This window comes from Zosterops lateralis (assembly GCF_965231275.1).
Source record: "Zosterops lateralis genome assembly, chromosome: 4".
Classification (NCBI taxonomy): Eukaryota; Metazoa; Chordata; class Aves; order Passeriformes; family Zosteropidae; genus Zosterops; species Zosterops lateralis.
The window spans coordinates 62,741,009-62,767,887 of NC_139765.1; the positions used below are offsets into that span (position 1 = coordinate 62,741,009).

The 26,879-nt window shown below is 36.9% G+C and overlaps 1 protein-coding gene across 3 annotated transcripts in view; it reads right to left on the bottom strand.

Annotated features, from left to right (window-relative positions):
- MAGI2 (membrane associated guanylate kinase, WW and PDZ domain containing 2) overlaps positions 1 to 26,879 on the bottom strand; it is a 712,008-nt gene that overhangs the window by 499,941 nt on the left and 185,188 nt on the right. The gene's annotated exons all lie outside the window — the stretch shown is intronic.

Consider the following 26,879-nt stretch of genomic DNA (forward strand, 5'->3'; position numbering starts at 1 on the left):
TCCAAGATGAAAAATTACAAGTAGATAGATCTCTAACTTGTTGCTTCACACATGCAACCTTAAAACATTTTTTCAAATGGCATTTGCAATTGAACCTTCTGTCAAAAGTCTTATTGACTTAGGCTATATAAAGATTTTCCTGTAAATAGGAACACATAACATCCCTACCTAATTATATGAAAGTCACTGCAGAGCATAAAGGGTTATAAATTAAAATATATTTCTTCTTACAGCTATTCCTATTTATCTGCCTATTATAAGTCCGTAATGTTATTATTGCTGCTCTTTGTCAGTAACTTCAAAACCTTTTGTTCCAGGTTTATAAAAAGCTTTTAAATAATTTCTTTCTTCTTTAGCTAAAGGCAAAAAACGCAGCAAACTTTCATAATCAAAAGAAGGAAGAAAAAAGCACCCCAGCTCATAAGACACAAAATACCTGTATGCTTGGTTCCCTGAGGCTGAGAATTTCCATATGGATCTCTTTTCTTCCAGGATCCCCAAACTCTAATTGATCTACTATGTACCACTAACCCTGTTTCTTGCAATAGGTTCAATTTGCAGACGAGACCATCCTTCTAATTCTTGTGAGATTTCCGAGGAGGCTGTGGAGAAATTCTCTGAGTGTGCTGTCCTTCGTGATCAGCTGCAGACAGTAAAGGTCCTGCAGCTCTTGCTCTACTCACTCTAATATACAGAACATGCCCAGTGATGCTGATGCTTTTTGGCAGCCTGAGAAAATGCCAGTTCGAGAACAACAGCTGTAGCCTGCCCACTGACATAAACCCAAATCATTCAACTTATAACATTAGTAAGTTTAGGAATCTCCAGAGATTTCTGACCTCAACGTGCATTTTTTTCGTTACAGCCTCTTATGTCAAACACAGTCATTTAGCTAATTTAGATCAAGATGTGTAATGAATGCACTAACACCTCCTAAGTACTTCATGAAAAGAGTTACCTGATATTTTTGGCAAATTGCATATTCCAAACTAGATATAAAAATGTGTATTTACAGAAAGAGATGCCTAAAGCCTTGCATTTGTTACATGCCATTCAAAAGGAAGTTTCTAACAGAAATAAACAGAAATCAAATAATGATGCAGAGGAGATAAAACTTAGCAGCTTCCAAGCACAGTGGAAACAGTATAATTTTTTCCTAATATCTGAGTATATACTGTAGAGTTTTGTTGATTTTAAAGAGCAGTCAGATTAACTACAGTCAAAACATGTACAATTACAAATTTTCTTCTTCAAAAGTCATTCTGTTGTCTGAACTAATGTTTTTAATGTTATGCTCAATTCGCTGGGCACAAGCTACCTTTTTTATTTTTAATCTGGTAAAACAATGACTTTTTCCTCATGGAAATTGTAAAAAATAAAATAGTAGTTCTAGAGCCCTGAAAAAATAGATATAGTATATTTTTAGTTCATCCTTTCAAATGTCATTCTTCTGCTTTTCTCCCCTAAAAAGTTCTGTAGTTTTACCTGATGCTTTTTAAAAGCATATTGATTCCAGACGTGTTTTTGTGGTATTTATAGTACCTGAGCTTTGGAGGAGCCTGATCCTTTTGAAGTACAATCAGAACAACATCTTGCATGTGCAGTTATGTGTCCATAAGACTTTTGCAAAGAAACTACAGTGAATTACAAATATGTAGACCAGTCTTGATTCAGCAGCAGTGAATTACAGTTTGTGTTACAGACTATATAAATCAAGAATAACATGAGTTATAGTAATAGGACTATGTCCTCCAAAAAGCTGAAAATAAGGCACAGAAAATGTTATAATTTGGTTTACTTTAGAGGGAAAGAAGAACAGTGACATTGACAGCGAGTTCATAGAAAAAGAAACAGGGGAAAAGCATTTTCACAGTCAGTAACTACTATTTAATGGTCCTATCCAGCCCAGTTAGACAAGTGAATTCTGTAGAATTCAACTTCTATTTATTTTCTTTTTTTGTAGAACACTGAAAATTACTGAGATGTTGAAAAATTCCTGACACGAACCCAACCCCCTTCTTTTCTCTTATTCCCAGCCTGCCCACAGTGTAGGAGTTTGTGGCAGTGCCCAGGGACCAGGAGTGCCCGTTGTGCCCATTCCACAAATCCCCTGGCACTGCCCTCTGGTTCCCCAGCTGGAGCTCCCAGGGAAGGAGCTCCCCCAGGCCACATCCTGCTCACTTCATGAGCAGCAGCAGGAAGCACTGTTGTGTGTCTGAGGTGTTATACAGCTCAGGCTTTAGGAACCCAACCCAGAGACCATAATTTAAAGGGTTCTTTGGCCACTGCCACAGGAGGAGGCTGACAACTGCATGATGGAGCATTCACTGGCTTGCAGCCATGCAGTGCTTTTATGTTATTTTTTTTTTTCTTTTTGCTGGCTTGAGGCCTGTTCTGTGTTTCAGTTTCATTTCACTCCAATGAATCCCTTTGCTTTGCTAGCTGAGAAACATGGGATGTGAATTAAATACTTCCAGTAATGATCTCTTGCATAATGTATGTGTGGTTTAGGTACAGCTACCAATCATGATGGCAAACTCATAACCATGACTGAAATTGATTCCAGACATTATAAAGTAAGACACACTTGGCTGAACTAAAAAATGCTCTGTTTGCATGTTATACTTATGAATTTAATGAGCAATGTATAACTTTTTACAGTGTTCTAATGCATTTCTCTCATGTTTGCTTGCCTTTATAAAATCTAGTAGAAAAGTCCAATCAGAAAAGAAGTACAATAAAGAACAAACAGACAAAAAGGGAACTGAATAGTTTCTAGCTCATTAGAAGATTCAAACCTGAAGATAATTGCCATTTCCAAGAAAATGGCAGTGATAAAGGTTTAGAATTTTGTCTAATTCTAAATATTGAAACAGATTTTGTGTTACTTCCTATGCAGTAACTCACTAAAGGTCCAGCTGAAGTCTACACTTGCATTATATTTTCCACGAAGAACATGTAAACACAAACATCCCTCTTGTTCCTGCAATAGTAGCTGTAAATAATTTATTTGTTTTACCCTTAACACATTTTTATTGGCACAAACTTTCAACAAACTTTCAACAAACACTTCTGAGTATTCACCCATTAGCATTTACTCATCTTGTATCATAATCTTTCATTGAAATGACTTCCCAAAATGTACTGTGGTAAATAATTTGGATTTTTCTAATAATAAAATCAATTGCATCTCATCTGAGAATAGTTTGCCTTAGATATTTTATTTGCTGGGATTAAAATTTAAAAGATTTCAGTTTCCCTGAATACTCCTGGTTAGAAATATCCATATGCAACCAAGACTTTTAGATCTATATTTGCATCTGTACATGATCTGCATCTGGGGAAACTAAAGGAAATGTCTTAGAATTGTTACTCTGTGAAAGCAGACAAGCTCATAAACTTTCAGTATAAACCACTCCCTCTCTTCTACTGCCATACTTTAATCATATTGGCTCTCCCTTTGTTTTTAACAAGCCTCTACTTCTGACTGTAAGCATAAGCCATATATTTGGCAAAATCAAATGCCTTGAATGATCTGGCTTTCATCAGCTTCAGCAGGAGTATTCTACTGGAGAGTCTCATCCAAATGATTTATTCAGGTGGTACCTGCAGCTTTATATCCATACCATGGGGTGGGTCCATGGCCATCTGACAACAGCTCAAGTTTCTTCTGCACCTCTTCAGTAGAATATGTGCAATTTGGTGCTTGCTAGATTAATTTGTCCTTCACTGTTCCCACATAATCTAACTGACCTTTCTATAAGTAGCCTAAATGATGACCTAAATTCTTTAAATCAGGTATTCCAGGAATACCTGATTTATTAATTCTTTTCTCTACCAATGAGATAAAAAATTATTTTACCCAGGAAGGTGAGTGAAAGAATATTTTTTGTGACACTCTTTGGGATATATCAAGAAAATCATAGTCATCACAGGTAAAAAGCTGTGTGCATGATCTAATTGCTCGTTTTTTAATGTCTTTTTAAATGGTCCAGTAAGAATTCAGAATAGGTGAAATTACCCTATAGAACCCATCTTAATCATTCCAATCATTTTAGTGACACCATGGCCACTTATCTTTAAACCACACAGCTGTGAGAAGTGTCAGCCACAGCTCCTAAACTCCCTCTATTTTACACCCTGAAAGGTTTTAAGCATAAAGCAAAATTTCCTGCTGTATCTCCAGGTTTTTCCCTAGACAATCCTCTCAGAAGAGCACCACAATTCCTTTATTCCTCCCAAAAGTTCAGCGATATTTTTTATGTAATAAACTTCAAAAAATATCATTAAGAAAGCCTTCATTAAAATAAAAAACATGATTACCACTACTCATATGATTTCCTTCTGTTTACAGTACAAATGGTACTTTTTAAACAAATGAAATATGTCTTATTTTAGTACTTGATTAATAAAGATCTCATTTAAAACTTATGAGTCAGTATAAGATGATTTGCTTTAATAGTTTCTTTAACTGGCAACAGTTAACCAGAAAAATCACTTTTAAGAGGGAATATGAAAATTCCAAGTAATATGAAAACTCTTGGTTGGATTTTATAATGATTCATTATTAAAATACAGCCTGTAGCTAAGCCTATTATTTAAGGGAAATTATTCTCAACAAACCTATCTAGTGCTCAGATTAGTATAAAGATGAGTGTTGGCATTTCACTAGTCATAGTACAATGGGCATATTCATCAAGGGATGTTCCTTCAGGTCTCCGTGTAAAACACGTAAACACCATAACAGTAAAAGAAAAAACTTTAATAAATTATAAGAAGGATTTACTACACTGCCAGTCACCACTGAAGATCACACATTCTATTTCAAAGCCTTTCTATCCCTACATTAAACTGTGCATTGTCTTTGCACTTGTGCCTGCCTTTCACCACTACCTTCAGCCAAGTGTGCCATCTTACTTACCTGCAAAGCCTCAAACCTTTGGTGTGAGCTATGAGCTCTGTGGAATGTGTGTGAGAATCAACAAGGAATCAAGAAGGAATTATACATGAAAATCCTCAAGAAGAAAATTATTTCTTTCATATTTGGAGCTACTCAAATAAATTGTACTCCATGTTCCTTTAATGGAGATCTAAACAAACTTCAAGGCTTTGGAAAAAAATTAGATCTTGGTATTATTTTATGTGCTATATACAATGAAAAACATTTTAATATCTAATTTATTGATGCGATATGCCCTTCTCTTTAATAGCCTGCTATTTTGTAGCCTTTCTCTTCGGGTATGGATTATATTACTAACCTTTTTGCTTATGGATCTTTTATATTACATATCCTACACATATGTCATATTTATAACACTTAGAGTTGCACCCTTAGCTTTATCCTTTGATTTCTTCCTCCTAGCATTTCAAATTCAAAATTTTAAAATACAGGATTGTAGGACTTCCAGGTTAAACTGCATGAGGATAGCACTACATACAGACTGTATTAAAAAACCTGCAATAAATTCTAGCCAATGACTGATTTTCTCCATTATGAGAATTCATATTTGGATGTATGTCTCTGTACAAATATGTGATTCCCTAATCTCTACAGATAATATATTGCACCTGCTCTCCTCAGACCAAGTGACAGGCTGAGGTTTGCACACTCTTTGATCTTCATAGCGGAGAAAGTTTCCACTTTGTTTCTGGGAACAGAGGAGTCCTCATTGCCTAAGGACACACTGGGTTCAATTCACCACAGTGCTACACCTGCCTTTGTTGTACCTTCTGGGGTAGTCTGAGGACCAGATAAACAGGATACCCTGGAGCAGCCACAAATGAGACCAGCACCACAGGGGAAGGCTGATTCTAGGAACACTGTAAAAGCATATCATTCCTTGGATTTATTTTCTTAGTTTTTGTGGCTAGCCTCAAGCCTCTGTTTGAAATGTGAAGACGCAAGTGTGCACTGTGCTGGAAGCAAAAATGTGGTTTGTAATGATACAGAGAGGCTATGTCAGCAGGAGAATCAACAGAGCCAAACACATCTGCATTTTGTACTTTACCTCAGATTGCTGAACTTCAGCTCTTATTACAATATAGAGCTCCACTCCTCATGGCTACAGAGAGTTTTCCATTGCAAAGCCAGCTGGATCACCTTCCAAAGGCTGCTAGCAGCATACAACATGCTTTCTAATCTCAAAGCTACCCCAAGTCAACTTCAAAAAATGGACATTTACCCAGTAAAATAATTTTGTACCTTTGCTGTTTAGAGGTACTTTGTTTTCTTCAGTTAATTTACTGCTCAGCACAGTTCCAGATTGAAGTTGCTGGGAAATGCCGTGATTTAACTGGCTAATAAAAAAAAGTCCAGCTGTCATTCCTGTAACAGAGAGGACAGTTTGGGGCACTTTGCTTCCAGAATACTCATCTTTTATTCGGTGTTCCAGTTAATAGGTGCATAAATAAAGTGATACTCAAATAATGCTGCTGTTCTCTACAAAGCTTGTCTGGAAATGAACTGCCTTTTATTCCAGCTTTGTAAATTTGCTAAAGCTAATTTATGAACCAGCTGTTTGTAGATGCCTCCAGTTTATCAATGATTTGATTTTTAACTTACACAAAAACTTTAATGACTGCTACTGAGATATTTAGAAGACTCATTTTGGTCCTACAAGACTTGCTACAAGGCAAATAATTATCTTTACAGACGTTTTTGACAAATATAAAATTGTAAGAGATTATACATTTACTTACAAAATGAGAATGTCAAAACCCACACTCAACCTGTGCAGTCATATAGAAGCCAGTAATATTTGCACAGATAGGTTTCTCTTGAAATTTGTACATATTTACAGAAGCCTTTACTAGCAGTCAAATACTACCTGGCATTCAGAAATCTCCTTCTATTTGGTCAAAAGCTGCCACAACAGAGTTTGAAATTTGCTAATGCCAATGTTTGTTATGTAACTGAGCTCTTAGATACAACTCCCAAAGAAAGTTCTAGAAACTGACTTCGAGAAGTCAGTTGGAAAAGGGAAATAACACATCTTATACCAATATTCTTCTAAAGACAAAGTGTCTTTGAAAACTGATGGCACACAAAGATGAAAACTCACAGCGTAGTTTTAACCAGAGATTGACTGTATCATACTAAAAACATTTGAGCAGACTAGCAAGGCTGGTTTTAGTTCAGAATAACATTTATATTGTTATTTGATTTGGATATATTTCCAGGAAGATGTTTTGTATTCTGGGAAGATCTATATTAGTCAGAAATGTCCAACAGGCAAATTTAATTAATAAGGAAACAAATGCCATAATGATGTAAGAATTTTATTTTTAATCAAGCTGTAGCAAAATATTTTTAATGTGTATACTTGGGGGAAAAAAAAAAAACAAAACAAAAACACCAAAAACCATGTGCTGCTTATTGACATATTCATTACAAAAAAAGGGACAAATTGACTTCTCTGGAAAAGATAGAATTAATCTCTAATACACAATAATGGTGCTAATGGGGGCCTCGTTTGTTCTGGCTGGATACAAATAATGCTTCACCATGTCAGTGCAATTCTCTATGATTTAAGGGTGACTCACCCAGCACCAAAACCCTGCAAGCTCTCTTGGGGTCAGCTGGTGGATGCCCAGAACACATGGAAGAAGGGCCTGGTCGCACAATATTCCTAAGGAAGCAGCCACACACATCTCACTTGTACCAGAAGCCACCTCTGCTGTCCACATCCAGAGTCTCTGCAGTCCCCTCTGAGCTCCACTCTGGCCCCAAAAACCCTGTGCTGGGAGCTACATGGATTGACTGTCACTCTTCGTGGAGATTCTGTTACAAGTTTTATTACTCAAGCAAAAGCAGAATTTATATGTTCAAATTCTCTTCCAGTGGACAAACATTCCTCTGTCCTTGCTTTGCAATGGGTAGACAGCTCCTTGCCAAAGTAGACAGAAATTGCTCCTCATCTTTAATGGAAAAGTTACTGTTCTGTTTAATACTCTTTTTCTATTAATACACAGTACAACTGTTCATCTACTATGGACACAAATATTCTTTTCCTCTAATACTCTTTTAATTTTATCTTTGTGGAAGACAACTGTGATGGAACTTTGAGCTCTGACATGTATTTAAATAAAATATGAAAAACTGAATTGGAATAGCGGCATAATTTTACCAGACTTGAATTATGTGAAAGGTATTTTACTTAAATCATAGCTGCACAATTTTAATTGCTTGAGATAGAGACTTATTTTCCTTACTTCTGGAAATAATATTGCCATATTAATAGGCTTTGAATTATGTGCTGACACTTTTTAAAAAGAAAAATTAATCTATGTAAAAGAATCCCAGTAGTACACAATTTATGAGGGAAGTAAGCTCACAGAGGTTACCATTGTAGGAGTTCTAATAATAGTTTAAAAAAATGATTTAAGTTGGTATCTGAATCATGGCAGCCCAGTTTTTTAAAGTCTTTGTAGCATCTCAGTCTGAACTCATAATGTAGCATGAAAAATCACTGCCATAATACATTACTTTCTTGCTTTCTGATAGTCATAAATAGCACAACAGCACTTTGCAGACTTTGTATCAAGAAACTTGTCAGTTGAAAACTCAGTCTTGCAATAGATAATGTGAATTTTTCGGAGTTCACAAAACTATTGATAATCTCTAAGACTGAATTGCATATATGTTATTAAATGTGTTTCCTTCCCTGAAAATGCTATTTACAGAATCAAGTGTTGTGGCATTCAGATCAAGTCAAAACAAGGGTAAAATGCTGAGAAAAATTAAAAGGGGAGATGCTTTGCAGCTATTTTTCAGCAATGGGAAGTTAAGGCAACACAAAACATGCAAATAAGCCTGAGGCTGAGAAGGCATCCTCCAGTTCTTTGAACAACACAATACTCAGCACCAGAGAAGTGTCACAGCCCTCTGTATTTCATTTGTGTGGGATGTTCCTCTCAGCTTGCAGCCCACAGGGGCACCACCTCACAGTTATCACACAAGTCACCAGGACATGCAGGAAATTTCTCAGCACAAAAAGCTGATGCTGGAAATTGAGCAAGTGGCACTTGTGTCCCCAAATCAAATAACAATATAAATGTTATTCTGAACTAAAACCAGCCTTGCTAGTCTGCTCAAATGTTTTTAGTATGATACAGTCAATCTCCCAGTGCAGGTGAGCTGGGAAGCCACTGGTCCAGTGGATGCTCTGTTCAGCCCTTGTAGGGTAACACTGAACTGGTGATGTGTCCTGCACACTAAGAAACCTGCATTTCAGTCAAGACAGAAGAGAGTGAAGACATTGGAGTGCTTGAGGTCACCTGCAAGAAATTCTGCTCTACTAGTGGAACAGGTCATTATTAGCCTTAAAAACAAATCAAATAAGATACAACTAGACTAGCAGACGTAATATTTAGAAATTTACAAGACCATACTGTTAATTCTACTGAAAGGGAATGAACACCCTATTTAGGTGTTAATTAAATATAACAATATTTGTCATAAAACCACTCAGCTCCAGGTACCAGAACATTTCACATCAGAGAATTATTGCTCTGGATCACACTCTGGGTCATTATATTTGGTGGTCTGTCTCTGACAAACATTTTGTCAAGGCAAAATCGAACCATCAGAGTCTGGGTGTTCTGGCTGCTGCAATGTGGCAGGGCAGACACCCTCTCTAATTCTGCCTCTGAGTCATTCCCACTGAGGATAAAATTCCTACAGTCACTCTTTTTTTACACATAAGGAAAGGAAAATCATCCTACTTGTTTCAGAGATAAGCTGGCAGGATGAAATGAAAGCAAATAAAGAATCACAAAATACAACATGGAGATTTGCAGATGACAAAGCAAACAATTGCCATGTACTTACTGCTGACAGAGTTTTCTAAGCAGTGCAACAAGGTTCTTCACTTGTAGGCACAGCCAGACTGCATCAGTCCATGTCTCTGGGTTAGACAAAAACAGTACATCCCCAGCAAACAAACACAATGTAGCTTCAAAGTAGCCTGGTCTTAAAAAGCTACAAAAATGGGACTGATTTTTTAAAATGAAAAAATTGAACTCTTTTTAATGCCACTCAATAAGCACTTCAAAATTACTGCATGTGTAGCCAATAGAGCAATGTCTTTATGCCATCAAAGGTACCTTTTGTGTAGAATGGTACTTTAGCATGAAAGACAGCACTTGGTCTTGGAGCACTGAACCAGCTGGTCTGTGCATGAAGAGGCTGTTATATTTTGGGACAGTCTCAGTTGGTTAGCTGAGTCCCCTCGTGCTGATTTAATTAGCACCGCTGGAAAATGCAAATGACCAAAAGAGACACTGTGCATTGTGCAAAATTAGATTGTGAAAAATATGTGTGCTTACATAACATGATTCAACAGAGAAATAAAATGCTCCTGTTCCCAGGAGCTGTAGGCAGGCAGATGGTGGGTACTCCAGCAGGATCATGCACTCTGCCTGCAGAGACACAATGCCCTCAACCTCTGGGGAAGGGAATGCTGCTGCACTTCTCTAATACCCCTGTTTGCTGAGCCACAGAACAAAAACACACAATTACAGCCGGACTAAAACCGCTCACTCTGCATCCCCAGAAGCAGAAAGGTGTCACATCAGGGGACGAAAATGAGATGTCAGAGCTGTAGGTTCACTTTGTTACCCTTCAGGCACATTGTGCCCATGGCTATGATCTACTGGACTGAAATCAATACAGTCTGTAGTTCAGGAGTATGCTTAGTTGTTCTGCGGAGAATTTATTACATTTTCACAGTCGTTACTTAATTAAAAGAGAAAACTAGAGGGCTAAAATCATGGGACAATAAAGAATTTGGCAAGCCACCGAGGTGTGGATTAATAGTTACACATTTCCAGTTTTATCTGTGCATGTTAAGGTCAATATCAGCCTGCATATGGTACAAAGCCATTAAAAGAGCCTCCAACACGAACATTATCAAGAAGGATGTGACTGTAATATCACCTGCCTTTCTCTTTTGAGATTTTGATGCATATTCCATAAAATATTAGATCTGTACTTTCCCAATGCCATTTCCTTCATTTAATGCTACAGGACCGATATACTGTAAGTAAATTTTACACCATATGAAAAATGCCAGCAGTCAATTTACCTTTTTCTATTTTCAACATGTTTGACAGTATTAAACCAGCATGCAGAAATAATGGAGAGATTTATGGTTTTAAATCAGGAAGCTTGTAAAAAAATTCTGTTTCTTTAAGACTGCAATAAAAAAGGAAATTAAAACAATAAAAGGCCGGATTCTTGGATACTTGTGCAGCTACAATGAAGAAAATTTCTGTTCATCTCATGTATTCTCTTCTACACGCTTGAAGACTGAAAGGAAACAGAATAACTTCAGTACCTGGCTTGAAGTATTTTACTTTTATCCATTTTGAAACACTACTGTGAGGCCTCTTGGACAAATGCTGGTGAACTTGGGCCTCATATGCAGAACAATGCTAGTGTGCAAGTCAGATTGTTTACTCATCCTATACTAACAAGCTCAAACAATGCTAATGCCAGAGCAGCTCTGCATTCAGATTTTGGGTTATAAGGTGTCAGAGCAGAAAAAACAGATGGTTACATTTAGGAACTCTGCAAGTGTCTCTTTTCCTTTAGAAAGACTGACAAAGGCTGATGGCACAGGATGAAACAATGAATTTAAAATGCATATTTCATGCAATAAATAAACCATACCATCCCCTGCACATTAGGAAGGAAGTTTTTTGTTTCAGGAGTCCCTTCAGACTCAAACATGCTGAGGGTTCAATTTGAATGTTGAGGTTGCTTCTGAAGGCTCCTTGAACTGCCAAGTGATGCTCCAAAACTGTAAGTTAGTTTACATGACAGAAGAACTTAAAGATTCCATTGGACTTGTTCAGTGTGAAGTTCTCAGAAACTGTACAGATAACTGAAAAAATAGTGCAGCTTGGGGATCAGTATTAATAGGGAGCAGGTTTTACTGGCCCTGCCAGTCATGCTGAGTCCTCAGAGGAAGTGCAGCCCACAGGACCAAGGCTCTTGATGTCCCAAACAAGCAAGTATTGGGTCTGTATAAACTTGCATAAACCTAACACATCTCTATCTTTATACCCCTTTCTTGCAATAGATGTCAGATCTAATGAAATGTCTCATAAAAAAGGAAATATCCATGTGTGTTTAGATCAGTATAGCACAAGCCAACTGCCCTAAAGACCTTCAGACCCTATAATACTGAGCAGAAGAAATATTTTTGCTTGCAGTCAAAGAACATTATAAGCAAAAAAATACTTAGACCCCCTGCTAATGATGAGATTTCTTTTGCACAAATAACAAGTTGAAATGGTGTCAGAAAGTCAGTTTAACTCAGATTAAGAACTAGTTTCTATACCAAAATAGTGAACTCCTGAGGGGGAACATCTAGAGCAGGGGAACTCTCTTGTTTTAACTGAGACAGTGAGGGAAGTGAAAATCATGTTTGTCCCAGCAAAAAGAAAGAAACCAAAACATTTCAAAAAGTTATGAATGTGTGATGTTGGTTGAAGCTTGGAGCAGAGCATACATGGCTGGCTGTTTAGAGACTGACTTCAGTTGAAGCTATGATCTTATTCCTGAGGTGAATTCAGAGGTATTCTACAAAGAAAACTGATTTTTGGTGCTTTAATTAAACAAATGGAGGAGAGACATTTCAAAGAAAATTGAGTAGAGCAGTCTGTCCTGTACTGCAGTCTGGAGGCATCTTTTAATCAGCAATAGACCAAAGACGCCATGAAAAGGGGATCTGGGTTTTTTCTTAAGGAACACATAAAAGATGTACTAATTCACCAGTTGTCAAAGAAGAGCTGGCAGATGCCCTTATTCAGAAAGAGAATAATCAGTGTATGAAGATACCAACTTTTTTGGTTGGAGATATTTCAACAACAAAGGAATGCTATACATCAAGGAAAAGCAAGAGGAAAGCTAACTTCTAACTTCTGAGGATGCTGCCAGCACTGTAGCTGGCAAAAAACTATAGCTCCTAAATTCTATCAACTAGTCTAAGCCCATGGACTCATGGTGGGCCTCAGAGCTGGCCACTTCTTGGTTTATCTTCAACCAAAATGAATCCAGTCTGCATCTTGTGATACTGAACTGGAGGATGAACTCAAGTATAAAATTCATTTCTCACTGCAAATATGTTTCTCATGCCAGAAATTACTTCTTTTATGCTATACTAACTTGTGCTATGTGTCTTGTTTTTGCTTCTGTTCTGCAAGCATAAGTTATCTGTTGTCCTAACAGATACCCAAAAAGATACTCATTACTGTTGCTACTTTCAGTATTCAACACTATTGCTACTTTCATCATCATAATCATAATTATTATTATTAATATTAATGCCTGTATTAATCTCTGCCAAAAATAGAACACCACAAAGGGAAAAGGATGCATTTAGGGATTGCAGCCAACTACTACACCACAAACAAGAAAAAATGCTACTGAAAAATGCTGGATATTAGAAATAATTTATTCAGAGTTTTGGATTCAAACTAGCAAGGCTGCCAAAGGCTACTGAAACAATGACTGGGTTAGAAAAATGTCACTGAGCAATATTTATATTTCTAAACATGGAATTGAGCATAAGACAGTCTTAAGATTACTTCTTTTCTGTTTTAAGGAAAATTACATTTTCTGAATTTCTACAGCAAAAATATGAGGAATTTAGAAGCATAACACAGAGAAGTCATATCTGTCATTTGGTGGCTGCCGATTTGGAAAGATCAAAAACAACCCCAAACATGAGCAAAGGTATGCAGTTGTATTTTAAGATTATAGATACTAATGCTGGATGCTGAAGATCAGAAAAAACCCTTTATATCCTTTAGCCTGATCTCTCACATGTTGCAGGATATGCTATTGCAACCAGTACAGTGACCCCTGTACTGTGTCTATTAATTCATGTTGCTACAGCTGTTTCCAGAAACATCTACAGGCTTGAAGATGAGAAAGGCTGGAGACCCTTTCTTCTTTCTGCAGAGATTTCATTGCCTTTACTCTAAAAAATGTATGCCTTAATTTTAATTTGAATGTCTCTGACTTCTGTTTCCAGTCCTTGGCTTACAGTACCCCTCTCTCCCTTCAGTAATGAAATACCTGTAACTGCTCCATGAAAAAAAGTTTATGTTGCAAATTAAACTGCTTTTTTTCTCCTTCTTCCTCTTCCTATTATTTTACTTCTTCCTTTTTTTTTTTTCTTTTTCTTCTTTTTTTTTTTCCTGTTGATGTTGAGCTGAACAAACTGAGACAACAAATTTCTCTGGTTTTATACCTCTTGGATATTTTCCTCTGCAGCTGATTTCTAATTTGTCTACATCTCATATAAAGATAAGAGCAAAGCTAGACACAGACACCTCACTGCCTCACCAAGAGCCACAGAGAACCCATGACTGTACCACCACTGGAACTGAAGGAAATTTGATGTTTCTTTAGAAGAACCAACTGAAATGAACTCATGGGTCTTCTGAAAAGCCTCTCATTTCTTCACAGTGCCTATAGAACCCTGTGTATTTAAGAGTATTTCAGTATCAGAATAAAAGAGCATTCAACACAATTATTTAAGAGAAAGAGGAAAATTACAATACAAGAACAGGCACTATTTTATTAAAACCACCAATCATGGCATTCAATGTCACAGGTGACCAGTAAGAAATATGCTCTAAGGGCTATTTGAAAGGACAAATGTATTTACTATGATTTCAAAGTAGCCACTAAAATAGGAGGTGGATATCTATGTATTTTTTGTGATTTGGGCCTAGATAGCTTTGGCATTGCAAGATAAAACTGCAGGGAAAAAAGCTGGACTATTTTAAAACAAATAGAAAAATGCTTGCAAGAAATAACAACAAAGTCTTAAACATAATTTCCTGTATGAACACTGAACTTGCACTTTTCTGCGCAAATATCTCTAAAAATTCTAATTTGTATTTACTCATATGGTTTCATAATTTTCCCCTACTTGCCTAAAGCTTATAAGTACTGATATCCCTAAATGGTGAAGTGGCTTATGACAAAAAAGAAACCCTGATTTTTACAGCACAAAATGTTATGGTGGATTCACATTTATTGTTATTACTGAAAAAACATTTTCCTAAAGCTTTGAAATTTAAGAAAATAAGGAACTGCAATTTGATGAGAAAAAAAAAATATTTTCAGATGTGCAAATCACTGAGATTCACCATCCTTAATCTGTTTGTTGATCGGTTTTCTTTTTTATTTTTTCTCTCTAGTAGATATTTGAACAAATTTTAAATGAGAATAAAAATATTTAAAGTCTCACTCACTTTCAGTTGCACACACATGGGAAGGCTAATAGAAAATTATCTCCTTTTTATTATTAACAATTCCTCTGTTATTGCCCACGTTTAATAACAGAGACAGGTCTGATGCCGCAGATGGAAATCATTTGACATTATACAACATTGAGTGATAAACTGTAAACAGTTTTACCCATAATAACGCCAGGAAATCCCTGTGCACAAGGGACAGTTAACACTATCCAATAGTTAATAATGCCATATTAACTGGCATTTCACTGCTTCTGAAGGCTTAATTGTCTGACATTAACATTCTTCTTGCACTCGAGGGATGTTCTTTACACCACTCCTTTAGCTAAGGCAAATGTTATTGCAGGTTGCTTTCCCCTCCTTCTCCCCAAAGCACTCTGTGATGGCTAAATAGCTGCTGCACTTACAGAGGAAAATATGTATTGCTGGCTGATGAGCAGGACAAAACAAATGAGAAAATTATTCTGATGAACACAAGATGTATGTTGAAATTTCCAAACCGTTTTTGGCACACCGCAGAAAACAGGGCACCATTTTGCTGGAAAGGATTGTGTTAGTCCTTCTACTTAACATGATTTTTCAAATAAAGTATAATTTCATTGTCATGTTTATTTTCCTGTAGACATAAGTCCCTCAAAAATGGAAGATACAGCAGTCAGTGTCCACAGAGCAGATCATTGATTATCTGACATGATAATCCTTAGTGTTCTCTTAAACTCTCTCAGTTTAGAGTAACAATAACCTTTCTGTGCTTTTCCTAGGTCGTGCCCTAAGCTATAGTACATTTCTATAAAGATGGGTATGGTATTTCATTCACACCTTTTCTGTAACTAAGACCTTTTTCATAACCAAGCTTTTCTAGGATAAACAGATGTTCTGATGTCTTCCTGCATCTGAAAGACTGCTGACCTGCCCAACTGAAGTGCCACTTCTCTGAGCTGATTCCTGTGGCAAAACAGGACATGTAAAATTCATTATACTCTAGCTGGTTTTATATAGCTGTGTAAGCTTGTCTTGCTTGTAAACACTGTGGTTAAAATTTTTCATCACTCCAGGCCTCAAGATGCCTTCCTCCATCCTCCAGAAGTTTCAGTGCAAAATGAATCAATTTTTGCCCTGACCTTCATAAACAGGTTCAATCCTTTGTGACTGGTATGTTAATTTTTACTATCTAAACTAGATACAACATAGAATATTTTTAGCTGCAAATAATTGTCTGCATTTTAAAGACAAGAATCTTGACAGATCCTTTGTCCAAGAGATATGAACTGTCATTCCCTTAGAAAAAGCTTTTAAGAGAGCCAGATGTTTCAGGACTTTTTGAGCCTGTTTCTCAACAAGGAATTTTTGTTTCCAGAGCTGGTATGCCGAAGAGAGGAAGTACCAAATTTCATTCCAGCTGTTGCATTTGAAAGTCTCAAGAAAAAAAGAGTAAATATGGCTTCCTTGCTTTTACTAATTGAAAGTGTTACAATCTGTATTTTAAAAGAAATTTAAGTTTATGTATAAAGGGTATTTTTATTTGGTAACAATTGCCAATTTATTCCAATGTCATATATTCCTTCAAGAGTTATTTTAGAAGATGATTTTCTTGGAATAAAACATTCCTTTACAGGATATTTTAATTCAAAGATGCAGAGTGTCAATTAAATGTGTACCAGGTTTCTTCTGAAGAGTAGGATTTCACCTATTGTGGTGCTGCAGCTGGAATTAGACTTTGAGAACAATTGTTTAATCAGATTCATTACAGACACCAGATCTGCTGCTATTGAGTGCATTAGAGGTGGAAGAGTGGAGCTGAGAACTGGTGGTACTTCTCTTACCCCACAGTAATATGATTGACTTTTCCCTTGAAAAATGAACATCCAACAGATGATAAAAGTCTATAAAAAGCCCAATAGAGCTTTTTATTCAATATTTAGGGTGCCTTAAAAATGTTAGATGCACCAGAAAGCTAAAGTATCTGGTAAAGTATATACACATTTAAAATAAAGCCTTGTTCTCTTGTGCCAAAGGTCAATCAGAATAATGCTGTCCTTCTGTTAATAGACTGGAATCAGTTTAAGTACACACCTCCAAGGCTGGCTAATAAAATCCTCCTGAGGTGCTGTCTGAGAAGATCATTCAGCAGCCTCTGCCTGGGAAACCAACATTTGAAACCCACTCCTAAACCCAGCATATTTGTGAATTCTGGATCAGGCAACTGCTAAATTCACTGCGTTTGAAAATTCTAATTCTACATACCTACAGAAAAGGATTAAGACCAAATTTCACAGCTAATTTGCCGCTGTCTTTTACCACTTGCAATTTGTACATAAATGTCTTTGCACAAAAATACCTCAGTGGTGTTTTCACATCAGTAGGTTTTAGCCACAGCATGCTACACTTTAACAAAATCAAATTGTTGTGCTCTTAGAGAAGGACTTTTAGAAATGTGTTGATGAGTCTTGCAAAATGCTTGGGTTTGCTTCCAATTGGATTTTTACCATAATTACAGAAATTTAGTCCTTGGCTTTCAAGGAAAAAATTGCTTAACAACCTCATAGATTCAACTGCATGAAAGTAGAGGTATTATGCTGTTAACACTTAGTCTCATAAATTGAATTGCTTCTCCTTGTACTCTTCTCTCTCAATATAAGGGAGCATTGCTTCCCTAACATTGCACAATCCTGAATAAAAAGACTGTACTTATAAAACAAGGGAGTTACAGTGACAGAGGAAAGGAAAGCCACTAAGTCAAATTCTTTATATTTAACTTGTTATCCATCTGCTTTTGTCCCCACTTCCTACATTTTTCACCTTCCACTTCTCTATTAATACTGTGAAGCAGAACTCCATGTGTCTAGCATCTGTAAGGGTATAAATTTCAGAGTCTCCTCAAAATCCCTTTAGGTCAGTTGCAAAACTGAAGGCAATTTTTTTTTTTTTTTTTTTTTTTTTTTTTTTTTTGAGCAAAAGAAAATACCTGTGTCTGAACTTGCAAATTCCAAACAGGCCACAGAGGAACAGAGGTGGCCATGCCTGGCTGCCCTCAGGTACCCTGGGGCACCACCTGGGCTACTCACAATTCTTACAGAGGTCCTTACTCCTCATCCATTTTCACCATCATACGTTACTTGCTTTCATTTCCTTTCAGACTTTAATTTCTTAAAGGCCTCCCTGATCCTGTTTTGAATTGTCAGGGAATTAATGCTACAGATACTGGAACATGAAAATTAAAGTTGAAAGCACCCAAACCACTGAAGCTGAAAGATTCATGACTTTCACAGCTCCATTCATTTTCCATTCCTCATTTACTGGGGATAAATTAAATTATACCATAGAACAAATATGATTCATCTTTAGCTATCTAAGAATCAGGTATCCAGTCTGAACTAGTCATTTGGTCTCCCTTGGCAGTTAATACAGTGACTAACAATGTAGACATGATTTTAGAGAGGGTAGAAAAGAAGTAGAATCATAAAGGAGAAAGAGAAAAAAAAATTATCCTAGACTGATGCAGAAAACAGGACACTAGCATTTAGAACACAGTGCCTCATGAGGCTGCCTGCAGTCCACCTGAAAACTTTCCACCAACAGCCTCGTCACTCCTTCCCATGCATCTCCCTCCACCCCAAACATTTTGGCATCATTCTCAATTAGATTCCATGCTGGGACAGTTAACTTCCTAGCCAAACTATCGACAAAATTTTGCTAAAGTATCCCTCATGCTTCAATTTTAACTTCATTTTACAACACCTTATGGGAAGTGAATAAGCTTATAAAGTTTTTCTTGTATTGTCATAAGAATATCTACTTTGATTCCTTATCTGACTAAGGACACAACATTGATTAAGTGACATAGAAACTAGGATCTTTTCATTCAATCTTTCCAGGCACTTATTGAAGTGTAAAATCTGCACATTATATAGCAGTGCAACCAGAACCAGAATTTAAGGCTAAATCTGTATGGACTGGTCTTCCAAAATGTTTCATTGAAAAAAACCCACAAAAAACCAAAAGCACAAGGCAAAAAGTATTGTTGTCAAAAGAAGTGCTGTTTTCCAAGGAGCACTAGGAACATTCAGTAAAGCAGACATATGGATGCACTTTATTCTATCAAAAAATAATGTTAAAAATCATCCCTAGAGACTTGAGAATCCATTAGAAGCTGTTTTGGTGGGGTGAAAAGTGAGGTATTAAAAGAAATAAAATATGTATGAGTTCTAGAAAGTCATCTCTCCAGTTCCTTAACTTCTAACCTCTTCAAATCTTAAACCCAGATTTTTTTTTTTCAACAGAAGTTTCTGGCAGAAAGAATTGCTTTCAAACCAAGGTGTTCTGCACTGCTACCATTAGCTGGTAACATTTTTTAAAAGTGTTTCTGCAGTGACCCGTGTATGACTCAAACATAGTTCCTTTATTGCAAAACTATTTTCAGAGCTGCATGTGGCTCAGGGGCCTCCAGCAGAAGGAGGACACGGACTTGCTGAAATGAGCCCACAGAAGGCTCATGAGGATGATCCACAGGCTGGAAAACCTCTGCTTTGGAAAAGGCTCAGGGAATTAGGGCTGTTCAGCCTGGAGGAGAGAAGGCTCAGGAAAGAGGGTGGATGTAGATTAGAGATAAGGAAGAAATTCTTTCCTGTGAGAGTGGTGAGGCACTGGGAACAGGCTGCCCAGAGAAGCTGTGGACTCCCCATCCCTGGGGAGAGCTCAAGGCCAGGTTGGATGGAGCTTTGAGCAAGCTGGTCTAGTGAAAAGTGTCCCTACCCATGGCAGGGGGACTGGAATGAGATGATCTTGAATTTCCCTTCCAACCTAAACCATTCCATGGTTCTATGATTATTGCAGTGTGCTTCTATCAGGAGTATGGTGAGTTACAGGACTCAGTTTAAGTTAACAGGAACAACTTCAGTTCATGATCTGTTGCACTAGTAAGACTTACTCAGATTACTGCACATATCAGCACACAGAAAACCTGTTGAAGACTTACTAAAATCTTTGCCTGATTTGTTGCTTTTTACTTTCTGAACAGTCAAACATCCACAACAGCTATTTCCTTTATATAGCTATAGCCTTTTTATTTATAGCCTTTATATTTTATGGGCCCACAGCATGACCTGACCAATGCTTAAGTACATTCTAACCCTTTCTTTCAGCAAGTACTTAACACAGGAAGCACTTTTAACTGAATGCCTTACAAAAAAATCTTATTTTTAAAGCACATGCACAAACCACTGGTAACTTAAACTTTGTGCTAATGTCTCTTGACCCCTCTCTTTGTGTCCCTTTTTCTAGGTGGTGCTACCAGCAGAACATGTACACCTCATACTACAAAGGACCACAATAAACCATGTACAGGTCCTTGTTCTCTTAGTAACTGGATCTGACGTGCTTTGTGCCCAGTGCAAGAAAAAGATGTAACATACCTCAGTCTGTTGCACTTTAGGTCCAAAAAACCCCAAATGAGATTCCTGGCTCCATGGTTTGAAAATTCCTCAGGCACGTACACTTGTTTAATGACCAGTGTGGCTATGACTGAGCAGAGGACCCCTGGATTCTGACCAAACTACATGTAAATCTAGAAATTAGATGAAAATAAAAGCCCCTTACTCAGATGGGCCTAATCCACGCCTTCATCTTTCACCTTTTAGAGATTAAAATAATGACTATTTGAATTAGTTCTTCCTTCTCACACTTCTTTCTTACACATCCTTCGTACACAATTTGGTTTCTCAGCTCTGTCCTCAGATTCTCCTCTTGGGATCAGGGGCCTAAAATGTGAACATTACTGTTCTCAATCTGCAACTACTTAAAGCCTTTAATGAATATGAAAATAAAAAAAATCTAATGAAGGTTGGTATTGCAAAAGGAAGACAGACCTACCGAGATTTTTCAGTAACTTCTTATGTTGTATCTGTATGTCCTTCTGCTTCGATCACCTGTTTATGTGTGACTTTCATTTCTTGCTTTGTCTCCAACATGCTACCAACACTCTAATTTTATTCCAGGGTCACGTTTATACAATTATTTGCCTCCTAACACAAAGCAACAGACATTCTTCACCATCATTAAGAAGAAGCAGCAGCAAGGTTTCTGCTCGCCCAGATTTCTACCAGTGATTTTTTCCTGGAAGGAAGGTCCTCTTAATAGGATTCCTCACTCCTCCCAGAAAATATTCTGTTGACAATATTATATTTTCTAGGTTTCTGCAGAGCTGGAAAAGTGCATTTGAATTCTAGCACAAAGAGCTATGAATTCACACAGTTTGCACCCAGGACAGTCCATTCTTTACCAAAAATAATTACACTAAAGTCAACCGAACTGCACAGATGCCTCATAAGTAGGATATAGGAATTGGAAAATATTTTTAATGCACATTTCAAGAAGAAAAACTCAATATAGGTACTGTGGGTTATTCTCAAATTGGTAACATAATTGGGCAGTTCAGCACAAAGCCTGCAAGGACAGGCTTTTTCCAAACATTTTCACAAGAAATCAAGTGAGGATTGGCTCTTTCAATTTTTTTTTCAAATTTAAGAAATTTTTTGTGAATACTTTTGATAGCAGTACATTGTGCAGAAGCAGATAACTTTCAAGAGAAGATTTTTAATCATGATTTTTACCACTCAATGACCTGCCATGCAGTCATAAGGCTGTAATTTTTTCTTGTGAATTGAAGGGCTTTAATTACAATGCTGAGACATATAAGAAAAATTGATCTAGGTATTTTTAAATAATTTAAAATAGATTTTGTAACTAAAAGGCAATCAAAATTTCCTATTTGCAAAAATGTTAAAATAAAAAAAAATACATTAATCTTGTGCATGAATTAAAGTGCACCTAGAGGGCGCATGTAGAATTAAAAATCAGATGGTATTAAAATGCAATTAAGAAACTATAATTATAGGTTAAACAGAGAGAAAAAGACAAGGGATAGCTTCCTATCTCAGCTGTGGAATAGTTGTTCAGGGTAAATGAACTGAATACAGACTCCCCCACACAACACATTGAAACTGCAGGCTTTTGTAGAGCTGTGTAATTACTTAAGATCTCAGCAGCTGCTCAGAGAAGCTAAAAGCTGGTATTGGTTAAGCAGTTTATTCATGGCGCTGGATGGCAGTCCTTCAGCTCTCCTAAGGAGGTGGTTTCAGTTTTATCTCTGTATCTGACTCAAAAGGCTTCCAAGGGGGCTGAAAGAGTGGATGCTGAAGACTCTTTATTAGTGCTAATAAACTGGAATCAGTTTGGATGCTGCAAAGACACTCATTGCTGCCCTTCTTCCCCAGCCCCTGCCAGGTCCACAGCTCTTGTTGCAGGGCACTGACTGCCCCAAGCACTCTGTGTGGGCACAAAGTCAGGGCAGAAAAGAAAATTTGTGTAAGAAAAGGTCTGACCTGGAGAAACAGATCTTTGCCGTCTTCCTAGAAACTCTGCTGGGATCACCTACACTGGGAACAACCCCATTTAAATGGAGAAGAAACAGTTATTCCACACACCAGTTATAGTTGTTCCTTTGTAAAATGGTGTGTTTAGTCTATTTTACTGTTTTTCCTGTTTGCGGTCAGGTTTTGGTTTTATTTTGTTTTTGTGGGGTGTTGTCTTTGGTCTTTTTAGTTTTTACTTACAGCCTTGGTTTCAGGAAAATCAGCAAAACCTGCAAAATCTAGAAGCTATTTTATCTAAGATGCTTAGAAATTGCAATTTGGAAAGGCATACTTTCCCTGGAAAAAAGAATATTAGAATACTCTCTTAGACATGTTCAAACACCAGTAGAGTTTATGGTTCTGCTTGCGATGGGTTCACCCAAACGGAGATGTCTGTGCATTTATGTAAGTGAATAAACTCTAATGATTCATTATAAGAATATTTCTATTTTGCACATTATACATATTCTTAACCTACTTGTTTGCCTAAGAATCTGGTAATTTCTTCTTTACTCATAAATTCTTTCAGAAAACAGTGATTTCTTTTGCTAAGACAGAAGTTTCAGGTAAGATGTGGAGTAGCATGGGCACTGTGTAGAATAGCAGTTTATTTTTTTCTCCATTTTTAAATATAGTTTTGACCTAATTGTCTGAAGTCCAATGTGAAATAATTATTTCTACTTAAACAAGTCTGCTAACACAAATGATAAATTTGATTTGACAACTGGATATTCTCATGGCATGTTGGTGACTCATGTGTCCTCTAATCCAAGTCACAGGCCAACATTTTATCATTATTCTTTAGAGAGATTAAAAAAATTTGCACACAGCAAATGTTCAGGTCTTAACTATACACACAATTTTCAGAGTTAAGGTTTATCAGTTTTTTATGTTCTAAATTTCCATTTGTATAAAGTATGTTTAGTGCAAAAACCAGCCACTTTTTTTCAGTGCAGTAGAATGAGTCCTTGCAAAGCACTTTTCCAAAAGGTAATAAAAATTAATATAATTTTAACCCACTGGATGGCCAATTGTGTCTCTCAGTGTAGCTCAGAAAGTTACACGGTCTGTATTATAAACACCAAAATGTTTGCCCTGACAGGTCCCAAAACACCTGAGAAAGATTATTTGGGCTTTTTTGTGGCTTTGTTTGGCCTTTTTTCTGTACAGCTTCATAACATTCACTAGCAAAATATGATGATTCATGGGTGGTTTATTGTAAACTACATTTACAAGGGTCTGTGCAGCCTGAAATAAGTGCAAGCTAATGAATACATATTTTTCTGTGTTCTGTTGTAAATGACACCATAATTACAATGATTTCTCAGTAAATGTTCACAAACTACAAATGCTTCTAGACAGAATTAATTTATTTCCCTTTTTTGTTTTCATTCAGGTTATACAGAAAATATATAGAAGCTTCAACCAGAACTCTAAAGACTTTTTTTTCTTATGGTGCATGTATTATCAAAGCTTATTAATAGGAAAAATAGTAATTAAAATTAAAATAATTCCTTCCAGACATCAAAAAAATGGTGTTGCTTTTGGAGTTCAAATTCTCTTAGTCCAAGTGAACTCCTGGCTGTAGCTAATCTATATGTTTCAAAGGAAAGTGAACTAAAGACAGCATAGAAATTACCTGATTTTATGTGTGCCTAAATTTCATAGCTGCATATTAATTTGTAATTGCATACACACATGAAGCAGTTGAAATGCAGCAATGAAGACTGCAGTTCCTTTTGGAAATACATAAAAAATTTAGTAGGAGAATTCTTAAAAAAAGAAGCTTGTCAATTAAAAATTTCATTATTCAATTACTAAAGCATCTGAATTTTTTTGGCTTCATCTTTAGTGTTATCCTTGATTCTTTCTGGGGTTCCTTATTGTTTGGTTCATTCCATCAATAAATGAAAGTATCTAATTAACACCTGTGTGACAATAGCATGCATATTTTTATTATGATAAATTTTAACATTAAAAAATTCAGTGGCAATGTCTGCTTATGAAAATACACTCACATGGCAAACTGGCAATCAAAAAAGCACAGTGGCAGCATTTAAAATTGATGTGCTACTTTATGAGAACATTCATTCAGCTTAAACAAAGGGCAAAAAAATCAAGAAGTGATAAGGAATTAATTCCAGTGTCTGGAAAATTTTGGATTTGGTCAGGTGAATCCTACTCTCTCACTGTTCTGTGTCTCATTGCTTGTTTGAAGGTGGCACAGGAACTCACGGTCTCTTTACTGACTACACAGAGATTCATCAAAATGAAATGTTCTATATAATTTTAGGATCTTACCATCAAGCATGTTCTAGACTGAACAGAGCAAAATTATGCTATTTTTTGTCAAGTGTATTGAAAGCGTCTGTGTCTACATTTATTTTCTTTTTCCCCAGCTATAGCATCAGCACTATTGCATAGAATATAATGTCCACTGTCTTTTACTTTGAGGGTAGACTATATGCCTGAAAGATGAAACAGATCTCACACAGGCAGCACACTTAAGTAATGAAAAGAATATAAGGAAGAAACAAATTTGGAGCTGTCTTTTGCTCTGTGAAAAAGTAATTTGCAGATATGCATACTTTAATTTCCATTTTTTTTTTTTTTTTTAATAATCTTCAGACTTTCAGCTGAGATTGAAATGTTTCTGTGAGCTGACAGAAGGCATGTACTTTATGGTTCAAGAAGTCTGGTCATACAGGAAGAGGGCTGGAATGGTCCAGCACTAAAGGAACTAAGCAACACACAGATTTTTCTCATTTTCCAGACAGAATCCACAGGACTGAGAGAGGCTGATGGCAACGCTGAGAAGAGCTGGATTGCCCAAAATGAAACATGGTTGCAGTAGATCTGCTGCATGTGAAATTCCACAAAGTAAGGCATAGGAAACCCCTCCTTTAAAACCAGCCTGTACTCTACAACATGCAGGAACCTCACCCAGGCATGGGGACACCTGGTGCAACATTTGTACCAGGCAGGAGCATGAGCCAGGTCCTTCAGAAGTCAGGGGGAAATCAGTGCTGTCCTTCAAAACACTGCTGAAGGGAATGAATGGTGATTGTTCCCCCAGTGGTACTTCTCTGCCTTTCAGCTTTTAAGGAATATGCTCAGGAATGTGTGAGGACACCTGCTTTCAAATCCTTCTGCAGAAGGTGATTCAAACACATCCAGGTTCAGCCCAATGAATATGGTTTGCCAAGCACAAGTCTATGGTATTCCAGGGCCCCTGCAGGCAACTTTAAATCGTTCCTCATTTCCATTTTGCATAAATATTTGCTGGGTAAGAGACAGATTCAGTGCAAGGCTTAGTTTTAGGGCATTTATCTGTGATGGTAGGTCTGACTTCCAGTCCTTGTTGTACCTTTTTGCTCAGCACTTCCTGAAACCAGAATTAGTGTTCCTCAGTGCTGTGGCTAATTAACTGTGACCATCACATTTTCCTTCTATTTTTTTTTAATGTTAACATTCATTAACATTCTTTTTTTTTCAGTTGATGGATCATAATAGTTCAGGCCAAGTGGAACAGCCCTTATGAGAAGAATTTAGACTACATCCTTCATCACAGAAAATGCTGATGGCCTAATTTTTCTCCTACACAGAAAATTGAGACATTTGCTTAAGAGGTAGTTACACAGACTTCCCTTACAGTAAATGGGGAGGAATGAGCATTTTTAAACATGATTCATCTCACCCTAAAGCAGCTGCTTTAGTATATGCCACACCAACCAGACTCTACAAATTCCTGCAGAGATTTAAAATTAGGAGAACATGATTACACCATAATTGCCATAAACTGCCTCTACACACAACAAAAGAAATGGGCAACTTCCTCAGGGAAATCAGCAAGATGAATTTGCAGCTGGAATTGCCCTCCTCTGTTTGCACTGTCATAGTCGGGAGCTGATGCACTTCAGAAACAAGAGTGTGTAGAGGTGATCAAACAAGCTGTGAGCCTCCAAGGGCAGGGACCTCAGAAATCAGTTTTCTGTGCAGCCTGTTGTGTAGACAATAGATGGACCTTCAGTTTTCACCTCCTTTGCTGGGTAGTCCCCAGCATGTGAGCAAGGGGAAAACTGCAAGTTCAAAATTAAAAAAAAAGTCGATAATTTACTTTTTCTTTCCTTTTTTTTTCTTCCATAGGGAATCACAATACACTTATATTATTTCCTAGTATAATATAAAGCCTGT